General features: G+C 54.7%; 4 protein-coding genes across 7 annotated transcripts in view; 2 read left to right on the top strand and 2 right to left on the bottom strand.

Annotated features, from left to right (window-relative positions):
- Window positions 1-681, bottom strand: part of LSM4 (LSM4 homolog, U6 small nuclear RNA and mRNA degradation associated) — a 223,028-nt gene extending 222,347 nt beyond the window's left edge. The window contains exon 1 of the mRNA XM_050769836.1: window positions 678-681. The gene's annotated coding sequence lies outside the window, so the exon portion shown is untranslated. The remainder of the gene's footprint in view (window positions 1-677) is intronic.
- The window catches only part of REX1BD (required for excision 1-B domain containing), a 280,166-nt gene that overhangs the window by 73,799 nt on the left and 187,453 nt on the right, over window positions 1-18,914 (top strand). The window lies entirely within an intron of this gene.
- Window positions 1-18,914, top strand: part of KXD1 (KxDL motif containing 1) — a 233,117-nt gene that overhangs the window by 168,519 nt on the left and 45,684 nt on the right. The gene's annotated exons all lie outside the window — the stretch shown is intronic.
- Window positions 1-18,914, bottom strand: part of ELL (elongation factor for RNA polymerase II) — an 84,752-nt gene that overhangs the window by 64,595 nt on the left and 1,243 nt on the right. The window lies entirely within an intron of this gene.

Genomic DNA, 18,914 nt, shown 5'->3' with positions numbered 1-18,914 from the left:
GGCAGCAAGCGGCACACCTCCAGGGGCCATGCAGACAACCTGTGCCACAGCAAACCCCACTCCGCGCCAAACCACTCAATGGGAAACAGTGGTGAGCACAGCATGGACCACAGAGAGTAACACAAGTGGGCAAAACACACGAGAAGCCACCAGGCAGACCCAGATGACAGCGAGATACCATGTGTGCCCAGCACCAAATTAAGAGGAATCAAAAATTAAGAGGAATCAAATTAAGAGGAATCAAAAATCCTGCTGAGCAAGAGGATGTGGGAAAGGGCCTGGGATGGGCCCATTGTCCGCGAAGAGGGGCCCACGCCTCTGACAATGAGGCGGACCCTCCAACCTGCCACACACCCTCCCAGGCCAGCCGGGGCCTTGGAGTGAGGGGCCACTGGGAGGAGGGAGCAAGACACTCGTTCATGGCACAGCCAGCTCAGAGCCGGGCAGATGAGACGGAGGCCAAGCCAGGGGCCGGCTACTCAGGGGAGCACACGAGGACAGCCAGAATTCACTGGGACAGGATCTGCCCAACCCCAGGCACTTCCTACTGGTCCATCGGACACACCTGGCTGGGGCCCAAGAGGTGGTAGCATAACATAAAAGCAAAAGAAAGTTGAAACCACCGATCCAGGCAAATTCGGACTCTCCCACAGATGGTCCATCCTTGGGGAGCATCTCCCCCACATCCTCGGCCTCCAGCTACATGTCTGAGGGTGGACAGGAAGGAGGGGAGGCAGCATGGGCACCAGTGATCAGGGCAGCCCTTTCCAAAGAAAGGCCCTGAGCAGAGTCAAGAGGAAGGGGAGGAAACACTGGAGCCTGGCGGGCAGGTCCTGGAGCCTCATGAGGGTGGTTTGGGCTCAGGAGACACACGATCAGGAACCAGGAGTCACCCCCACAGAGTCCCCAGAGGTTGCTAGAGTGCATCCCACAGAGGCATGAGCAGCACCTGGCATGGGGACAAGGAGCTTACAGCAAGTGGGAGATGCTCTAATGCTCCACACTCAGCTGCCCGGTGCCCCACAGCTCCACGGGGCCGGAACACCCAGGAGGCTCCCAACACCACAGCCGGATAGCCCATCGAGGATGCACACCCCCAGTCCAGCACCCAGAGGTGAATGAAGGATTCCAGGACAGCAAGAGAGAGACATGACCACCCTAGGGTGGGCTGTGGGAACAGCTGTGGATACAGAAAGGCCCCCTGGAGCCATCCTCCGCGGAGAGCACCACCTACATCTTCTGAGTTGTGGGCAGGCCAGGAGTAGACCAGGAAGGGAGGGAGGTGTCCCAGGTGAGGGCCAGGCCTGTGCTGATTGTGCCAGAACCCAGCAGTGAGCTCACCTTAGTCAATTCTGCCAACAGGCACCCCCACCGCCAGGGAAATCCTGCAACCAGCTGCATTAGGAGCAGACATTTACAACTAAAAGGTCAAATGTCCCCAACCACAAAAGTCCCAGTAATCCGCACACAGGGCTTCCCAAAATCCCATCTCTGAGGGAAGACAACTGAAGAAACCAAGGAAGAAGAGACAGTGTTTAAACAAGAGAGAGGGCCCAACGACAACGGACACCAGACACCTGCCACTTGTCATGCTGCAGATGCCAGGAGGAGGAGTGGGAACACGGGGTGGCAGCATGGGTTAGTGTTCTGCAAAGAAACCCAATGACCTTCCTGTTTTTGCTTCTGAGACAACTTAGGGAAGAAGTTTTGGGCCATCAATGCAGAATCCAAAAGCCCCTGTCTGGGGAAACCATGGGGCCACCTGGCTGGGTGTGCCAATGCCCAGCAGAGCTTCGGTTACTAACAGGGCAGGCCAACGCTCCAGGCAGGCAGCTTGGCACTTCCAGTGGCTGCACACCCACCACACACAGGCACAGGGCTGGGCGGCACTGCCCTGTAGAGCTCCCTGGTCACTGCCAGAGTGGCTCCCTATTACCCGCTTATTTTATAAAGAGGCACTTTACAGCTGGTTTAATGTGGTGAAACAGGAACCTGACTTAAAAAGGGAACCCACACTGTGCCAGGCTGGCACCTAGTGCAGGGACATCCCTGTGAGAATATATGGTCTGGAGAGTATCCCGTGGTGCCGCCCACCCAGCAGTCAGGGCCATGGGTGTCTTTATGGCATCTGGGAGGGAGCACCCCCACCCTGGGGTGATAAGTGGGATAAAAAGGAGGTGACAGAGTTTTTCTGTCTTATTTTTGGAAAAAGCATCTGGCAAAGCTGGAGAACAGCAAGGGAGTGAAGCAGACCCATGCGAGTGAGGGAGCCCCAGCAAGGCAGGGGCACGTCTGGCTAGGCTCTGAGGAGCTGAGCTGCCCATACCGGGAATCTCAGGCAGGACGTGGGCTCTTAGAGGTGACAGAACAGACAGAACAGGCTGTTGCAGGACACACGTCCCTCCTCACCCGGCCCCACCACATGTTCATCTAGTAACAGTTCACCAAGTGAGCTGATGTGGCCCCAGACACCCAGAGCTCAGGGGACACGCAGAGTCACGGCTGCTGAGAACTCAGGGGCTGTGAGGAGATGTCTGAGCAGTGGTGGGAAGGGACGGGAACCTGTCACTCTGGCTGCCTGGCACCAGCAGGAACGGAGAGTGGGCTTTTCCAAAGCACCCACCCAGGGCTCAATAACACCACCCTTCCTTGGGTCCTGCCGAGTTTCTCTTCTCAGGGAGCCTTCCCAGCTGCAGGCTGGATGAGGGTCCACAGGAATGTCACTCTTCACTCCTGTTCAGAATGCACCTGACTAACTGGAGTCACACCTGGGGGCCTGGCTGCTGCCCCGCCAAGGTTAAGGACACACACTCTGGCCAGACGCTAGGTCTGACCCCACCCGTATCCATGTGGACACCCTGCTCACCCACATCCCCCCGCCTGATCCGAGGGGCTCACTGAAGCACCGACTCTTCGGCATCCAGGGAGGCCTCACCTGGTGGCTACAGCATGCAGAGGATCTGCTGGCCGTCACGGTGGGTGCAGGGGTCACCTGTGCTGGCACCCCTGCCAAGCATGCATCACTTCATTTTGGCCTCCTCGGCCACTTGTGCCAACAGGCCAGGGACAGCACAGAAAGGCTGGAGGGGTGAGGCTGAGGAGGTGGTGAGGTGGGCAAAGGGCATCTGTCAGCCATCTACCCAAGGGTGTGCTCACACACAGAGGCCACTCCTGCTCTGTTTTTTCAACGTAATCTGTGACTTTCAGGATTACCCACATCTCAAGGCACATCCTGATTGAAATCCATGACGCGTGACTTGCTTTGCTAAATTTCCCCTATATTTTCTACAGAGCTCAGCATTCTTCAACTCCCATCTGAAATTGCCATGTACGTCTGATCCCTGTCACGTTCATCTCTGCCTGGGAGGAAGGGGAAGTAGCTACGGGCTCCAGAACCTGCAGTCTGGGTCCGGTCATCAGAGCAGTGATGCTCTCTGTCATTGGTCAGCAGAGGTCAGGCCCACCTGTAAGGCCTCAGGAGAGCCTGGCACCGCCCACAAGGTGGATCAATGGATTAATAAGTCACAGCAGAAAAGTTGAGGCTCAACTTTAAATAAACAGAACTCTCCCAGCTGCATCCCTGCCAAGACTCGAGAGTGACACTGGCACATGAGCTGTGTCTCCCCCCACCAACACACCCCATGGGCTATCATGAGAAACACTGCGTATACTAGAACCTGTTTACTCTGGGACACTCTCCATGGAGCCCTGCCACCACCTGTCCAGTGGACAGTGCCTGAGGGACACACAGCCCTCGCAGCCCTGAGCACCCAAGGAGGCAGCTGGCCTGGGGATGTGTGATGCCTGCATACAGGAGCTCTCAGTCCACAGCTCCAGCAGAGGCAAAAACTCTTGCCTTGTGGAGACAACCCAGGCTTTAACTATTCTGGGCTGCCAGGGCTGTGGGAGCAGCAGGTCAAGGCTCAGGATATCTCACCCTCCTGCCATCATGGCCAAACCCCAGGGGACTGAGAACAATGGGCAACTTCTGTGTGCCAGAGGGCTGTGACATACCAGGACATCGGGGTAACACAAGCCACTGTCCTGCAGCCCCCACTCCTCTCCCATCCTCTCCTACCCTCCCTTCTCCTCCATGGTGTGCTTTCTTCCGCATCTGCCATACCTCGCCCAACGGCAAATGTAATCCCAACTAGTTAGGCTCTTGTTAGGACTGAAGATAGCTTTTGCTATTCTTCCCTACTCAATTCTTCATCCTAAGGATGCTGTGGCCAGTCACACCCTCCCACGGGTGAGGGCACCCGGCGGTAAGCCCCAGTTACTGCCATTACTCATCCCACTTCCCAGGTAGGCAGGAAGGCACGTGTGCAGAGCACTGGGCAGGGCCATAGCACCTGTGCCATGCACACACACATGCTCTTCACCTCATCCAGAGCTTCCTATGTTTTGGTGCTTCAACAGCCCTCAGGAACACGGGCTCCTCACTATCAACTAGCCTGGGAGAGAGCTGGGGTTTCTGTAATGGGAAAGGGCTGAGCTGGGAAAGGAAACAGTGTGTGCCTGGCACCCTGCAAGCCACCCAGGGCACCAGGCACACACAGGGGAGGGGAGAAGAGGATGGGAGAGGAAAGGGGGCCAAGGACAGTGGCTTGTGCTCCTCTGATGTGCCAGGACACAGCTCCCTGAACCCCGAAACACCCCACGGACAGGAAAGCAAACTAAGGAGAGGTGAATGTGTATGGCAGGAGGGGCTGCAGGCACTGACCTGACCTCCCACCCACAGGATGACCCCGCACTGCAGAGGGAGAAACTGAGGCCCAGAGGGTGGCACCACTGTACAGTCAGGTACTCCCGCCCTGTGTCCTGCTCTGTACTTCACATACCACCCAGCACACGTGGTCAACACCAGTGAGGCAAAAGTGGCAGCCTGGGCCCCCCATGCTGGCCCTCAGCCATCCCTGGGACAACAGTTTAGACACCAGGAGCTCTGCCCCTAGGCCCACTGACCCAGCCTCCCTCCAAGAGCTGGGTGCCCATGTGTGCCCAGGATGCTGCCCCTGGGACTCAGGCCACACCGCACGCAGCAGCTGGGTCTGCAGCCTGGCTTGGAACCAGCCCCCCACAGTCAACGTGGAGACAGCCCTGCTGGCACCACCTCAGGCCTGGACCCTGGACCCTGTCTCCCACACCCTCCAGCGACCTGCCTGGGCCACCCTCCAGGAGCGCCTGCTCCTAAGTCGCCACCCACAGTGGAGGGACACCTGTGCTGCTTCAGAGCAGACCGTGGCAAGTTACCCTCTCCCCCAGGGAGAAAGGGATCCAAAGCCCCTGTGCCTCTGGGGTGCAGCATCAGCCCAGACTTCTGCTCGGCTGGGTGCCGTGGCTCACACCTGTAAGCCCAGCACATTGGGAGGCCAAGACAGGAAGATCATTTGAGGCCAGGGGTTTGAGACCAGCCTGAGCAACACAGAGAGACTCTGTCTCCATATAAATAAAAAATTAGCCAGGTGTGGTGCCACGCACCTGTAGTCCCAGCTATTTGGGAGGCTAAGGTAGAAGGATCACTTGAGCCCAGGGGCCAAGGCTGCAGTAAGCTATGGTCACACCACTGCACCCCAGCCTGGGTGACAGAGCAAGACTCCATCTGAAAAAACAAAAGCGGGCTGGGCGCGGTGGCTCACGCCTGTAATCCCAGCACTTTGGGAGGCCGAGGCGGGCGGATCACAAGGTCAGGAGATCGAGACCACAATGAAACCCCGTCTCTACTAAAAATACAAAAAATTAGCCGGGCACGGTGGCAGGCGCCTGTAGTCCCAGCTACTCAGGAGGCTGAGGCAGGAGAATGGCGTGAACCCGGGAGGCGGAGCGTGCAGTGAGCCGAGATCGCGCCACTGCACTCCAACCTGGGGGACAGAGCGAGACTCCGTCTCAAAAGAAAAAAAAAAAAAGAGGCTGGGCGCGGTGGCTCACGCCTGTAATCCCAGCACTTTGGGAGGCCGAGGCGGGCGGATCACAAGGTCAGGAGATCGAGACCATGGTGAAACCCCGTCTCTACTAAAAATACAAAAAATTAGCTGGGCGCGGTTGTGGGCGCCTGTAGTCCCAGCTACTCGGGAGGCTGAGGCAGGAGAATGGCGTGAACCCGGGAGGCGGAGCTTGCAGTGAGCCGAGATCGCGCCACTGCACTCCAGCCTGGGCGACAGAGCGAGACTCCGTCTCAAAAAAAAAAAAAAAAAAAAAAAAAAACAAAAGCGGACTTCTATTCAACAGCATGTAAACCTCACCTTGCACACCTAGGAGTTTGTTACCCTCCTCAGCTCAGAGATTAGAGGGAACCCTCCCCACAGAGATGGTATGATCAGAGCACCAGGGACCCTGTATCATTGATCCTCCGCTCTAGGCCAGTCATCACCTCAGAATCCTTCTCAACGCGGCTCCACTTCCTATCTACAAGGAGCTGGCCTACAAGATGGAAGCGATTCCTACATCATGGGGTCATGTGGCTCCAGGCACATTGCCCTTGACCAGCAGGACCCTGTGCACAGGTAAGAGAGCCAGGGCAGCCTGGAGATGAGCTGGACACAGGCTGCCAGCACTGGCTGTCCCCTCCCACTTGCCAGATCCAGTGTGAGCTGAGCACATTTCACTGGAACAAGCAGGCGTCTGTGAGCATCCAACTCCAAAAATAGTGCCACCAGGAGAGGAAGGAACATGCTCTTCTAGCTGCACCCGGTCCCTGCCCTCAGACACCTCCCTGCACGGTCTGTGCCTGGCCTGTGGCAGTTCAAGGGTCACACCCAACTCTGAAAAGGGAGAGATAACATCCCCAGATAAGAAGAGTGAAAACAGGCCAAGTCCGCTGCCAGAGCCTGGCCACAGACCCACAGCCCCTTGGCAGAGAACTGCCCAAGAAGTCCTCCTCTGAGTCTTTCAGGCCACTGATATCTAACAAAGAATCTAATCTGCACACGGCACTTGCCCCAAGCTAAGAAAGTTCTGCAAGGGTCTCCTACGTCTCCCCAGCCCAGGGTAAGCTTGCTTCTGTGGAGGGAGATGCTTGCCTGCCCAAGTCCAACACCACTGCACACCGAGCCAGTCTGAAGCCACCATGATCTGGCTGTTCCTGGTTTATGGTGTACCTCCCTGCTGCGAAGCAGTGGGCCATGTGAGGGCAGGGGCTTCATCCCTCCAGCTTCCTACACGAGAAACACTCCCGGAGGCAGCTGAACCCCCACTGGGTACAATCCCTCTGTGTAGGAGATTGCACTGTGTAGGTTGTGCCCCACTGCACAGCCACGCAGCTGAAGCTCAGGGACTGCATTCAGAGCTCAACTAGAATCAGACACAGGTTCTGCAGGCCCCACTACCCATCTGGAGGCAGACGCCTGACCCCCAGCTCCATCCCCAGAGATGAGGATGCAACAGGCTGGTGCTGCCTCCATGCGGCAGCTGCTTCCAACTTCACGAGGGACACACAGCCAGCCCTTCCCATCCAGGCTGCGCATGACTGTGTTTTGTTTTCAATTCCAAAGGTCACATACAGGTCACAAATAAAGAGACCAGTTCCCACTGGAAGCTATGTCAGGATTGACGCAGTTGCTGAGAAAAACTCCTGGAAAACCCAGGGACTCCCATGCAGGCTGAGAAACATTTTGAGTTTGCATGAGATCAAAATAGGAGTCACAGCTGAGTGTGGTGGCTCACACCTATAGCACTTAGGGAGGCCAAGGCGTGAGGATCACTTGAGGCCAGGAGTTAGAGACTGCAGTGAGCTATGATCACACCACTACACTCCAGCCTGGGCAGCACAGCAAGACCCTCTCTCTAAAAAATTAAAATTAAAATAAAGTAAAATAAAATAAAAATAATAAAATACAATACAGGAGTCAGCAGCCAGGACGGTAGCCTGTCCCAGAGTGGATGCCCTCAAGTTCAAGGTTTGACATCATATGCACTAACTGTGTGACCTCAAGTTAGCCATTATCTTCTAGATGTCCTATTAGTGAAATAAAGGGGCCAGAACAAAAGGATCCTCCAAAGTCTCAATGGGCTCTGGCCAACAGCAAGGCTTCACAGGGCTGCTTGGCACTGCACAGGGGCCTGGGAGCCCAAGGCCTGAGCCTGGCCCCAGGACAGTGGTTCCAGTACACATCAAGTCTTCCTACCACACACCCAGCTGGACAGCCTACACACCCAGCTGGACAGCCTAGACAAGCGGCCAGCAAGCTTCTTTTGTGAAGGGCCAAAGAGTCGGTATTTCAGGCTTTGTGAGCTAGACAGTTGCAGCCTTGGCTGCCGTCACAGGGCAAGAGCAGCTATAAATTACAGGTAAGCAAGTGGGCAGCTGTGTCCCAATTAACACTTTCTTTACAAAAACAAGTGGCAGGCCAGAGCTGGCCCTTTGGCCACAGTTTACCAACATGCTATAGTCTCCAGGGTTGCTGCTGAAAAAGATCACACCACAGCCCACTTTGTCCGTGTCCTAACAAGGCAGCAAACCTTGTTGTGGGGATAGGCAACTATGGCAGTGACCCTAGGCAGACCTTATAGGCTTCAGTTTCCTTGAGGACACAAAAAGAGACCCTGTGAGACACCTCTACCACTAATTCCATGGGGAAATGGAGCAAACATGAGGTGGACACAGCCCAAATTCCCCTCAAGATCTCGGGAATAATATTTCAGAGAAGCTGTGAGCAGGAGCATCCACCAGGGCCCTTCCCCACAGCAGCCAGGTTGGAGGTCCTGTGAACCAGGCACCCTGATGCAATTAAGCAGGCATCCTCATCATCACAGTGCCTCACTGAGACCCTAAGGTCACTCCTTCCAGGTGGTGGGCTACAAGATCCATAGCAGGAAGCTGAATGTCCCCCAAAAAATCACTGTTTTACGAAAGGAAAAGGGAACTTACCAATCCAGCTTATCCTCCTCAGGCCTGTGGGAGGAGAAGAGGCCACCCCAAGCCCTTTGGGTTCCTGGTGGGGAGTCACCCTTCTGAAGGAAGGACAATGTGATGGGGTGGCTACCCCAACTCGTCCCCTTGGCCCACAGGCGCCCTCCAATCAGCCTACTCTGGATAGAGGGGCCCGATCTCAGGTCTCCAGGGTAAGCACAGATGGAGACACAGGTCAATGCTTTCCCCTCTCCCCTCTCCTCGTCTCTGATGGCTCACACCTGTAATCTCAGCACTTTGGGAGGCCAAGGCGGATGGATCACTTGAGGCCAGGAGTTTGAGGTCAGCCTGGCCAGCATGGTGAAACTCTGTCTCTACTAAAAATACAAAAAACTGGCCGGGCGCGGTGGCTCAAGCCTGTAATCCCAGCACTTTGGGAGGCCGAGACGGGCGGATCACAAGGTCAGGAGATCGAGACCATCCTGGCTAACACGGTGAAACCCCGTCTCTACTAAAAAATACAAAAACTAGCTGGGCGAGGTGGCGGACGCCTGTAGTCCCAGCTACTCGGGAGGCTGAGGCAGGAGAATGGCGTGAACCCGGGAGGCGGAGCTTGCAGTGAGCTGAGATCCGGCCACTGCACTCCAGTCTGGGCGACACAGGGAGACTCTGTCTCAACAAAAAAAAAAAAAAAAAAAAAAAACCTTCACAGGCCGGGCGCGGTGGCTCAAGCCTGTAATCCCAGCACTTTGGGAGGCCGAGATGGGCGGATCACGAGGTCAGGAGATCGAGACTATCCTGGCTAACATGGTGAAACCCCGTCTCTACTAAAAAATACAAAAAACTAGCCGGGCGAGGTGGCGGGCGCCTGTAGTCCCAGCTACTCGGGAGGCTGAGGCAGGAGAATGGCGTGAACCCGGGAGGCGGAGCTTGCAGTGAGCTGAGATCCGGCCACTGCACTCCAGCCTGGGCGACAGAGCGAGACTCCATCTCAAAAAAAAAAAAAAAAAAAAAAACTTCACAGGTTGCTTTTAAAATAGGAGTTCAGGCCAGGCCCGGTGGTTCACGCCTGTAATCCCAGCACTTTGGGAGGCCAAGGTAGGCGGATCACAAGGTCAGGAAATCGAGACCATCCTGGCTAACACGGTGAAACCCCGTTTCTACTAAAAACACAAAAATTTAGCCGGGCATGGTGGTGTGTGCCTGTAGTCCCAGCTACGCAAGAGGCTGAGGCAGGAGAATGGCGTGAACCCGGGAGGCGAAGGTTGCAGTGAGCCGAGATCGCACCACTGCACTCCAGCCTGGGTGACAGAGCAAGACTCCGTCTCAAAAACAAAACAAAACAAAACAAAACAAAAAAACAGTTCAGTGATTCCACAAACTTGACCAGAACTCGAAGCCCCATCCCTTCAGAGGGTTGCAGGAGTCACAAACACATCTGCTGGCCTGGCTGCCTCAGCCAGGAGCTGTGTCTCCACTTGGCCAGGAGGGTCCAGCCCTGGAAGATATAATTAGCATCAGACTCCGGGGCCCACTGCCAGGTCAGAAGGAGGCGGGAGGTCTCCAGGACGCTTTTATCTGGGGGAATAGTCTCCCTGCGGATGGTTTTTTTGGATACCAGCTTTTTTCATTAAAAAGCAAAGTGACGGCCAGGCACGGTGGCTCGCGCTTGTAATCCCAGCACTTTGGGAGGCCAAGATCAGCAGATCGCCTGAGGCCAGATCGCCTGAGGCCTGAGACCAGCCTGACCACATGGAGAAACACTGTCTCTATTAAAAATACAAAACGATTAGCCAGGCGTGTTGGTGCATGGCATGCCTGTAATCCCAGCTACTCGGGAGGCTGAGGCGGGAGAATCGCTTAAACCTGGGAGGCGGAGTTTGCAGTGAGCCGAGATCGCGCCATTGCACTCCAGCCTGGGCAACAAGAGTGAAACTCTGTCTCAAAAAATAAAATAAAATAAAATAAAATTTTAAAAAGAAATAAAAAGCGAAGAGACAAAATAACCACGTCTTGGCCATCTCTGTCATTCACTGCATCTGCAGGTCACAGGCCATTTGGATGCATTGTTCTGCGTGTCCCTTTGGACTCCGTGGCTGACTACATAGGTGAGACTGAAGACAACCCTGTTCATGAGATTCAGAGACCAAGGAGAAAGTGTGACAACTTAATTCATCAAGGCAGAAAGCACAACGGGAAGCAAGGCCCTAAAACAAAGGACACAGAAGAGGCCAACCCCAAAAGGTTCAATATCAATCACAAGTCTGTGCCCTGCCAGGTGCCTTAAACAAGGCTGATGCCCCCTAAGAAGCAGACCTCTGAAAACTAGGGTCTCTTCCCTGGGCAGCTGCTTCGAGCCCAGGGCTACGTGGAACACAGAAGCAATCTTGTCAGGCTGGCGGGTTCCTCCCTCAAGGTCTCCCGGGCGGGATGTCACAATCCGGGTGTGATGTCAAAACTGCTTCAAAGGTGACGAACTCTGGCCTTGGCCGTGAGTCAACAGAGGGGTGGGTTTCCGAGTGAGCGCTGCCTGCTGTTTACACACAATCACAGCCACGGCAACCAGCTGGAAGCACAGTCAAGGGTCACAGTGCCGAGGGCAGAGCTCGGTCCCTCACACACACTCTTGCCTGCCTCCTGCAGAAACCACCAGCTTGGGCCCACAGACTCAAGCTGGCTTGTCCTCTTCTAGCACCTTCTGGAAGAACCCACCTAGAACCACCAAATGCTCACCTTGAAATACAGCGGCAAACCATACCCCGGTGCACCAGTGGGCCACTCCTGATGCCCCCTGGCAGCCCACCTGCTCCACCCCAGTCCATCCAGCGGCCATAGCCCTTAGAGGTGGAAGAGCCCAGGCCATGACACCCGGATTCTGGGTTCTCAGCTACTTCTCAGCAGGGAGATCCCGCCTGGTGATTCGGCCTCTTCCCAAATCTCCACCCATATCCTCACCTGAGAAACAGGAATTGCTCCCACCACAGGGAAGACGGGTGATGAAATACAGTACCGTGGGTGGCACAGCCAGCACTGGTGGGGTGGGGCACCCTCCACAGGTGTAGGTGTCCATCACCTTTCCACTTTCTTGGGGGAAGGGGTACAGCACAGCCAGCAACTGGAGGAATCTCCTCAGTCACTCATGTCACCAAGCTTCGAGCCTCTTGGGGACGCGGAATGTTGTATTTAAGCGGGGCTCAGGACCCCAGCGTGACTCCCCTTCAGAGCTGTGTCCCCTTCAGCTCAAGCCCCCTGCAACCTCACATGAGAGCTTGGCGTGGGCACTCAAGAGACGGTATGGGCCAGTGAGGACAGCCGAGTGCCCTCAGACAGGTGATGCCACCCCTCAGAGCCACATCTGTCCCTGTCATGAAAGGGGACCATAAAACTTGCTCTCCCGGCAAGTAGTCAAGATGATATGCACCCATGGGAAGGGATGGGGGTCTAGCCCAGGGCCAAGAGGGGCAGCACTAGCACTAGGTCTCTAAAAAAGGCCTTCTCTGAAAAGCAGGCAGGGCTGGCAAGAAACTGCCCTGCTCAGAACCAAGGGGGGTGCCCACCGGGAAGGGAAGACAAGTTGGGCCTCTGGGGCCCTGCTGTGGGAATGGATCACAGGCTAAAGTAAGGCTCCTCCTGCCACCAGTGCCGAGGATGACATCCATGCAGCCCACCCACTTAGCAGCAGACAGTAGCCCCCAGCACAGCTCCAGGGCCACCCAGAAGCGCCCAGTACTGGTGACAGGCCTGAGGCCCAGCACCTCTCTACCTCCACTCCCTTCATACCCTTCCCTGGGAGAGCATGCCAGCCATGCCTGGGACCCTTCCCCCAGCAGACTGCAGCTCCGTGTCACCTGCTGGAAGCACCCACTGACTGCCCCACCTGTACCCCTCACCATCACTAACGTTGACCAACAGCGAGTTCCTCTTGCTAATTTCTGTGCCATCCTTCCTGTTCATGAATTCTCTGTCTCCTGCCACTAGAATGTCAGCTCATGACATGAAGGGCCCATCTCAATCACTAGTGGGTATCCGGACCCCGAGCCATGTGCACTGACCAGAGGCTCAATCATATTGGGTTAGATTAGTGATCCAGAGTCTCCCACCGGCGCTGTATGAACCTCCAGGCAGGGACCAGCCCCCCAGGAGCCAGCTCTGGGTATGTTCACTAAGGGCTCAGAGGACAAGAGGGGTCAGGTTATTCTCCTCCCAAAAGGAAGAGAATCTGGAACTCAGAAAGGGTCAGGCACCAGGATCCTCACAGCCCTGAGAGAAGGATCTGGAACTTGAGGGAGCAGGTCAAATACTGCTGACCCCAGTTCTGAAAAGGATTCGGAGATGGGAGGGTCAGGCACTCACCCATGGCCTCAGGAAGCAGGTAGAGCTGAGATTCAAATAGAGAGAGGCTCTAATCCCTAGGCCTTATGAAGCCCTTCCTGGGCCCTCAATTTTTTTTGAACAGGGTACTCCTCTCCACCAAGGAGCTTGTGATCCAGAAGAGGTCATTCAGCAACAGAGCCCATGCAAACCCCTAATGATGAACTACAACCCAAGTGCCCCTGGGAGGGTTACTTCCTCAGAGTGACCAGAGGTTACTTCCCCACGCAGGTGAGTGACACTGTATTGGAAGGAAGGGGTGTGTCCATGCTTCCACTCTCCCCTCTCCCGGAAATCACTCATCAGAGCAAACCGGGAGATCCACAAGAACAGCCACCTCACAACCATGAACGTTTCGTTTTGTTTTCTTTTTTCTTTTTTTTTTTTTGAGACAGAGTCTCGCTCTGTCGCCCAGGCTGGAGTGCAGTGGTGCGATCTCGGCTCACTGCAAGCTCCGCCTCCCAGGTTCCTGTCATTCTGCCTTAGCCTCCCCAGTAGCTGGGACTACAGGCACCCACCACCACACCTGGCTAATTTTTTATATTTTTTTAGTACAGACAGGGCTTCACTGTGTTAGCCAGGATGGTCTCAATCTCCTGACCTCGTGATCCGCCTGCCTCGGCCTCCCAAAGTGCTGGGATTACAGGCGTGAGCCACCGTGCCTGGCCGTCATTTTGTTTTCTGACACAGAGTCTCCCTCTGTCACCCAGGCTGGAGTGCAGTGGTGCGATCTCGGTTCACTGCAACCTCCATCTCCCAGATTCTCCTGCCTCAGCCTCCCAAGTAGTTGGGATTACAGGCACGCATCACCATGCCTGGCTAATTTTTTTGTATTTTTAGTAGAGACAGGTTTTCACCACATTGGCCAGGCTGGTCTCAAACTCCTGACCTCAAGGGATCCTCCCGCCTCAGCCTCCCAAAGTGCTGGGATTAAAAGAGAAAGAAAAAAACTGGGCCAGGCACAATGGTTCATGCCTGTAGTCCCAGCACTCTGGGCAGCTGAGGTGGGAAGATCACTTAAGCCTGGGAGTTGGAGGCTGCAGTGAGCTATGATCACACCACTGTATTCCAGCCTAGGTGACAGAGTAAGACCCTGTCTCAAAAAAAAAAAAGAAGAAGAAAAGAAAAGAAAGAGAAAAACTAGACCAGAAACGATGGCTCACTCCTGTAATGCCAGCACTTTGGGAGGCCAAGGCAGGAGGATCACCTGAGGTGAGGAGTTTAAGACCAGACTGACCAACAAGATAAAACCCTGTCTCGACTAAAAATACAAAATTTGCAGACCACGGTGGCGCATGCCTGTGAGCTCAGCTACTTGGGAGGCTGAGGTTGCAGTGAGCCGAGATAACGCCATTACACTCCAGCCTGGCAACAAGAGTGAAACTCTGTCTCAAAAAACAACAACAACAACAAAACTAGGCCAGGCACGATGGCTCACTCTTGTAATTCCAGCACTTTGGGAGGCTGAGGCAGGCAGGGAAATCACTTAAGCCCCGGAGTTTCAAACAAGCCTTGGCAACATAGTGAGACCCTGTCTCTACAAAAAACTTTAAAACTTAGCCGGGGCAGTGGTACACACCTGTGGCCCCCAGCTACTCAGAAGACTGAGGCTGGCTTGAGCCTGGAAGTTCGAGGCTGCAGTGAGCTATGATCACGTCACTGCACTCCAGCCTGGGCAACAGGGCAAAACCCCGCCTCTAAAAAAAAAAAAAGGGCCGGGCGCGGTGGCTCAAGCCTGTAATCCCAGCACTTTGGGAGGCCGAGACGGGCGGATCACGAGGTCAGGAGATCGAGACCATCCTGGCGAACACGGTGAAACCCCGTCTCTACTAAAAAAATACAAAAAACTAGCCGGGTGAGGTGGCGGGCGCCTGTAGTCCCAGCTACTCGGGAGGCTGAGGCAGGAGAATGGCGTGAACCCGGGAGGCCGAGCTTGCAGTGAGCTGAGATCCGGCCACTGCACTCCAGCCTGGGCAACAGAGCGAGACTCCGTCTCAAAAAAAAAAAAAAAAAAAGGGCCCAGCGTAGCGACTCGGGCCTATAATCCCAGCACTTTGGGAGGCTGAGGCAGGTGGATCACTTGAGGGGTCAGGAGTTTGAGACCATCCAGACCAACATGGTAAAACCCCACCTCTACTAAAAATACAAAAATTAGCCAGGCATGGTGGTGTGTGCCTGTAGTCCCAGCTACTTGGGAGGCTGAGGCAGGAGAATCACTTGAACCCGGGAGGTGGAGGTTGCAGTGAGCTGAGATTACACCACTGCAATCCAGCTTGGGCAACAGGGCAAGATCCTGTCTCAAAAAAAAAAAAAAGGAAAGAAAAACTGCACGAAGTCCAAGGTAGAATGAGAAGGCCAGCAGCTACGGGTATTGCTGCGCCTTTACCTTCCACCATGCTGCTCCAGCTGGCTACCAAGTCAACACCAAAGCCCTCTGGGGAGAGAAAACAGGAGGGCTTCTACCTGGGCTGTTCCCAGAGCTAGGATTACCTGCTCCTAGGAGCCAAAGAGAAAGTTCCACAACAAGTTCCCTTCTAGCCCCTGCCACACCTGAATTTGTAAAAGCCTCTTCGTAATTAAAAACAAAAATTGGCCGGGCATAGTGACTCACGCCTGTAATCCCAGCACTTTGGGAGGCCGAGGAGGGCATATTACAAGGTCAGGAGATCAAGACCATCCTGGCTAACACGGTGAAACCCGCCTCTATGAAAAATACAAAAAATTAGTCGGGGCTGGTGGTATGTGCCTGTAGTCCCAGCTGCTGGGGAGGCTGAGGCAGGAGAATGGTGTGAACCCGGGAGGCGGAGCTTGCAGTGAGCTGAGATCTTGCCACTACACTCCAGCCTGGGCAACAGAGCAAGACTCCGTCTCAAAAAAAAAAAAAAAAAAAAAAAACAACTAAAAATAAAAGCCCTCTCCAGAAGTTGCAATTGGCAAACTATGTAACCACAGCATGGGGAATAGAAAACTCTTGGCCGGGCGCGGTGGCTCACGCCTGTAATCCCAGCACTTTGGGAGGCCGAGGCGGGCGGATCACGAGGTCAGGAGATCGAGACCATCCTGGCTAACACACTGAAACCCCGTCTCTACTAAAAAATTGGGCCGGGCGAGGCCGGTGGCGGGCGCCTGTAGTCCCAGCTACTTAGGAGGCTGAGGCAGGAGAATGGCGTAAACCCGGGAGGCGGAGCTTGCAGTGAGCCGAGATCCGGCCACCACTCCAGCCTGGGCGACAGAGCGAGACTCCGTCTCAAAAAAAAAAAAAAAAAAAAAAAAAAAAAAAAGAAAACCTTGGCCGGGCGCGGTCTCTGTAATCCCAAAAGGCGGGCGGATCACAAAGGAAGACCACGGTGAAACCCCGCCGCCGGGCGAGGTTGTGGGCGCCTGTAGTCCCAGCTACTCGGGAGGCTGAGCCAGGAGAATGGCGGGAACCCGGGAGGCAGAGCTTGCAGTGAGCTGAGATCGCGCCATTGCACTCCAGCCTGGGCGACAGAGCGAGACTCCATCTCAAAAAAAAAAAAAAAAAAAAAAAAGAGAAAACTCTGGCTGCTGGTTGATAGAGCTGTCCATATGAGAGTTTGTCCATAACCAATACACTTCTCTGGTTACACAATCAAGTTCTTCAAGCTGCCTTCCTCAAGCTCACTACCCAAAACCACAGAGAGCATGGAGGTGCCCTGTCCTTAGAGAAGTCCATCCACCGTACTGCCCCATGGGCAAGATTAAATTTGAAAGTAGCCGAGCTGGCTGGGAGCAGTGGCTCACACCTGCAGTTCCAGCACTTTTAGAGGCCGAGAAGGGCGGATCACTGGAGGTCAGGAGTTCAAGACCAGCCCGGCCAACCTGGCAAAATCCTGTCTCTACTACAAATACAAAAATTAGCCAGGCGTGGTGGCATGTGCCTGTAGTCCCAGCTACTCAGGAGGCTGAGGGAGGAGAATCGCTTGAACCCAGGAGGCAGAGGCTGCAGTGAGCCGAGATCGCGCCACTGCATTCCAGCCTGGGCAGCAGAATGAAACTCCATCTCAAAAAAAAAAAAAAAAAAAAAGGCCGGGCGCGGTGGCTCACGCCTATAATCCCAGCACTTTGGGAGGCCGAGGCGGGCGGATCACAAGGTCAGGAGATCGAGACCACGGTGAAACCCCGTCTCTACTAAAAATACAAAAAATTAGCCGGGCGCGGTGGCGGGCGCCTGTAGTCCCAGCTACTCAGGAGGCTGAGGCAGGAGAATGGCGTAAACCCAGGAGGCGGAGCTTGCAGTGAGCCGAGATCGGGCCACTGCACTCCAGCCTGGGCGACAGAGCGAGACTCCGTCTCAAAAAAAAAAACAAAAAAAAAAAAAAAAAAAAAAAAAAAAGGCCGGGCGCGGTGGCTCAACCCTGTAATCCCAGCACTTTGGGAGGCCGAGACGGGCGGATCACGAGGTCAGAAGATCGAGACCATCCTGGCTAACACGGTGAAACCCGTCTCTACTAAAAAATACAAAAAAAAAAACTAGCCGGGCGAGGTGGCGGGCGCCTGTAGTCCCAGCTACTCGGGAGGCTGAGGCAGGTGAATGGCGTAAACCCAGGAGGCGGAGCTTGCAGTGAGCTGAGATCTGGCCACTGCACTCCAGCCTGGGCGACAGAGCAAGACTCCATCTCAAAAAAAAAAAAAAGACAGAAAGTGGCCAAGCCACTTAAATTACCAGACAGCTTTTTGAGAAACACCCGAGTTTGAATCACCCCAAAATATAATCCAGCCAGCCAAGTTGCTCTGGATGGCTTGGAGAAGTTCTTCTAGGGAGCCCCTCCTGGCTGGTCAACACACTGCCCTACACAGCTGGGCTCCGAGAGTAACAGTCCACAGTAACCTTCACCCTAACATGAGGAAGATCCAGCTTAGAGAGGGGATGTAACCAATACCCTAAAGTAAAAATAGCTGTGTGACAGCATGAGGTGGACACACAGGCAGACCTTCTGTACTGAAGCAACCAAGAGCAGCATCAGAGAGAAGGCGGAGCTCCTGGTTCCCAAAGCGCAGAAGACAGTGGTGACCAGGTACCAAGTCCATCGTAGTTACATGACTCATGATCTCTCCCCCAGCTGTTTCTAGGAAAGCCTGCCTTCCTGCAGGACAAGTCAGAATCGCTCAGGGAAAAAGACCCAGGGCCAGAATTCTACCAGGAAGAGAGGCTCTGGCTGGTCACGGGCCAGCAGCTGCTGTCGCTGCCACCATCTCCTCCTCACCTGCAGGGGCGCCTTAGCCTCATCTTGGGGAGTCTTTTTGACAAGGTGCAAACTTGCTCTTCCGAAAAAAATGAAATCTTCATTCTATGAAGGGGAAAACTGAGACACCAGGACAGGGAGGAAATTACCCAAAGACATGGGAAAGAAGCACGGAAGGGGTGGGCACCGGGAGAGCAGTGGAAACCAAACAGGGGAAGAAATTCTCGGCTTAGCTAATGGAGCTGAACAAGTTCGGGGCAGGAAGAAAGCCACATTCCTTCCTAGTTAGTCTCCCTCCTCACCCGCCCGCGGCACCCCCCCACCACCACCATCACCAGTATACACAAACACACACATGCAGGGAGCAGGGCTCTCTGAGTCTCAGACTAGACCCACCCCCACTCCCTTTAGGGCTATGAAGCCCCCAATTTCCAGAAAAGGAGTTACAAGGTTCCTAAACCACTTCCCCTCGGGACGTGACCACTGGTCAT

Source organism: Macaca thibetana, chromosome 19, assembly GCF_024542745.1.
Source record: "Macaca thibetana thibetana isolate TM-01 chromosome 19, ASM2454274v1, whole genome shotgun sequence".
Lineage (NCBI taxonomy): Eukaryota > Metazoa > Chordata > Mammalia > Primates > Cercopithecidae > Macaca > Macaca thibetana.
This window is presented reverse-complemented; position numbering and strand designations above follow the sequence as displayed.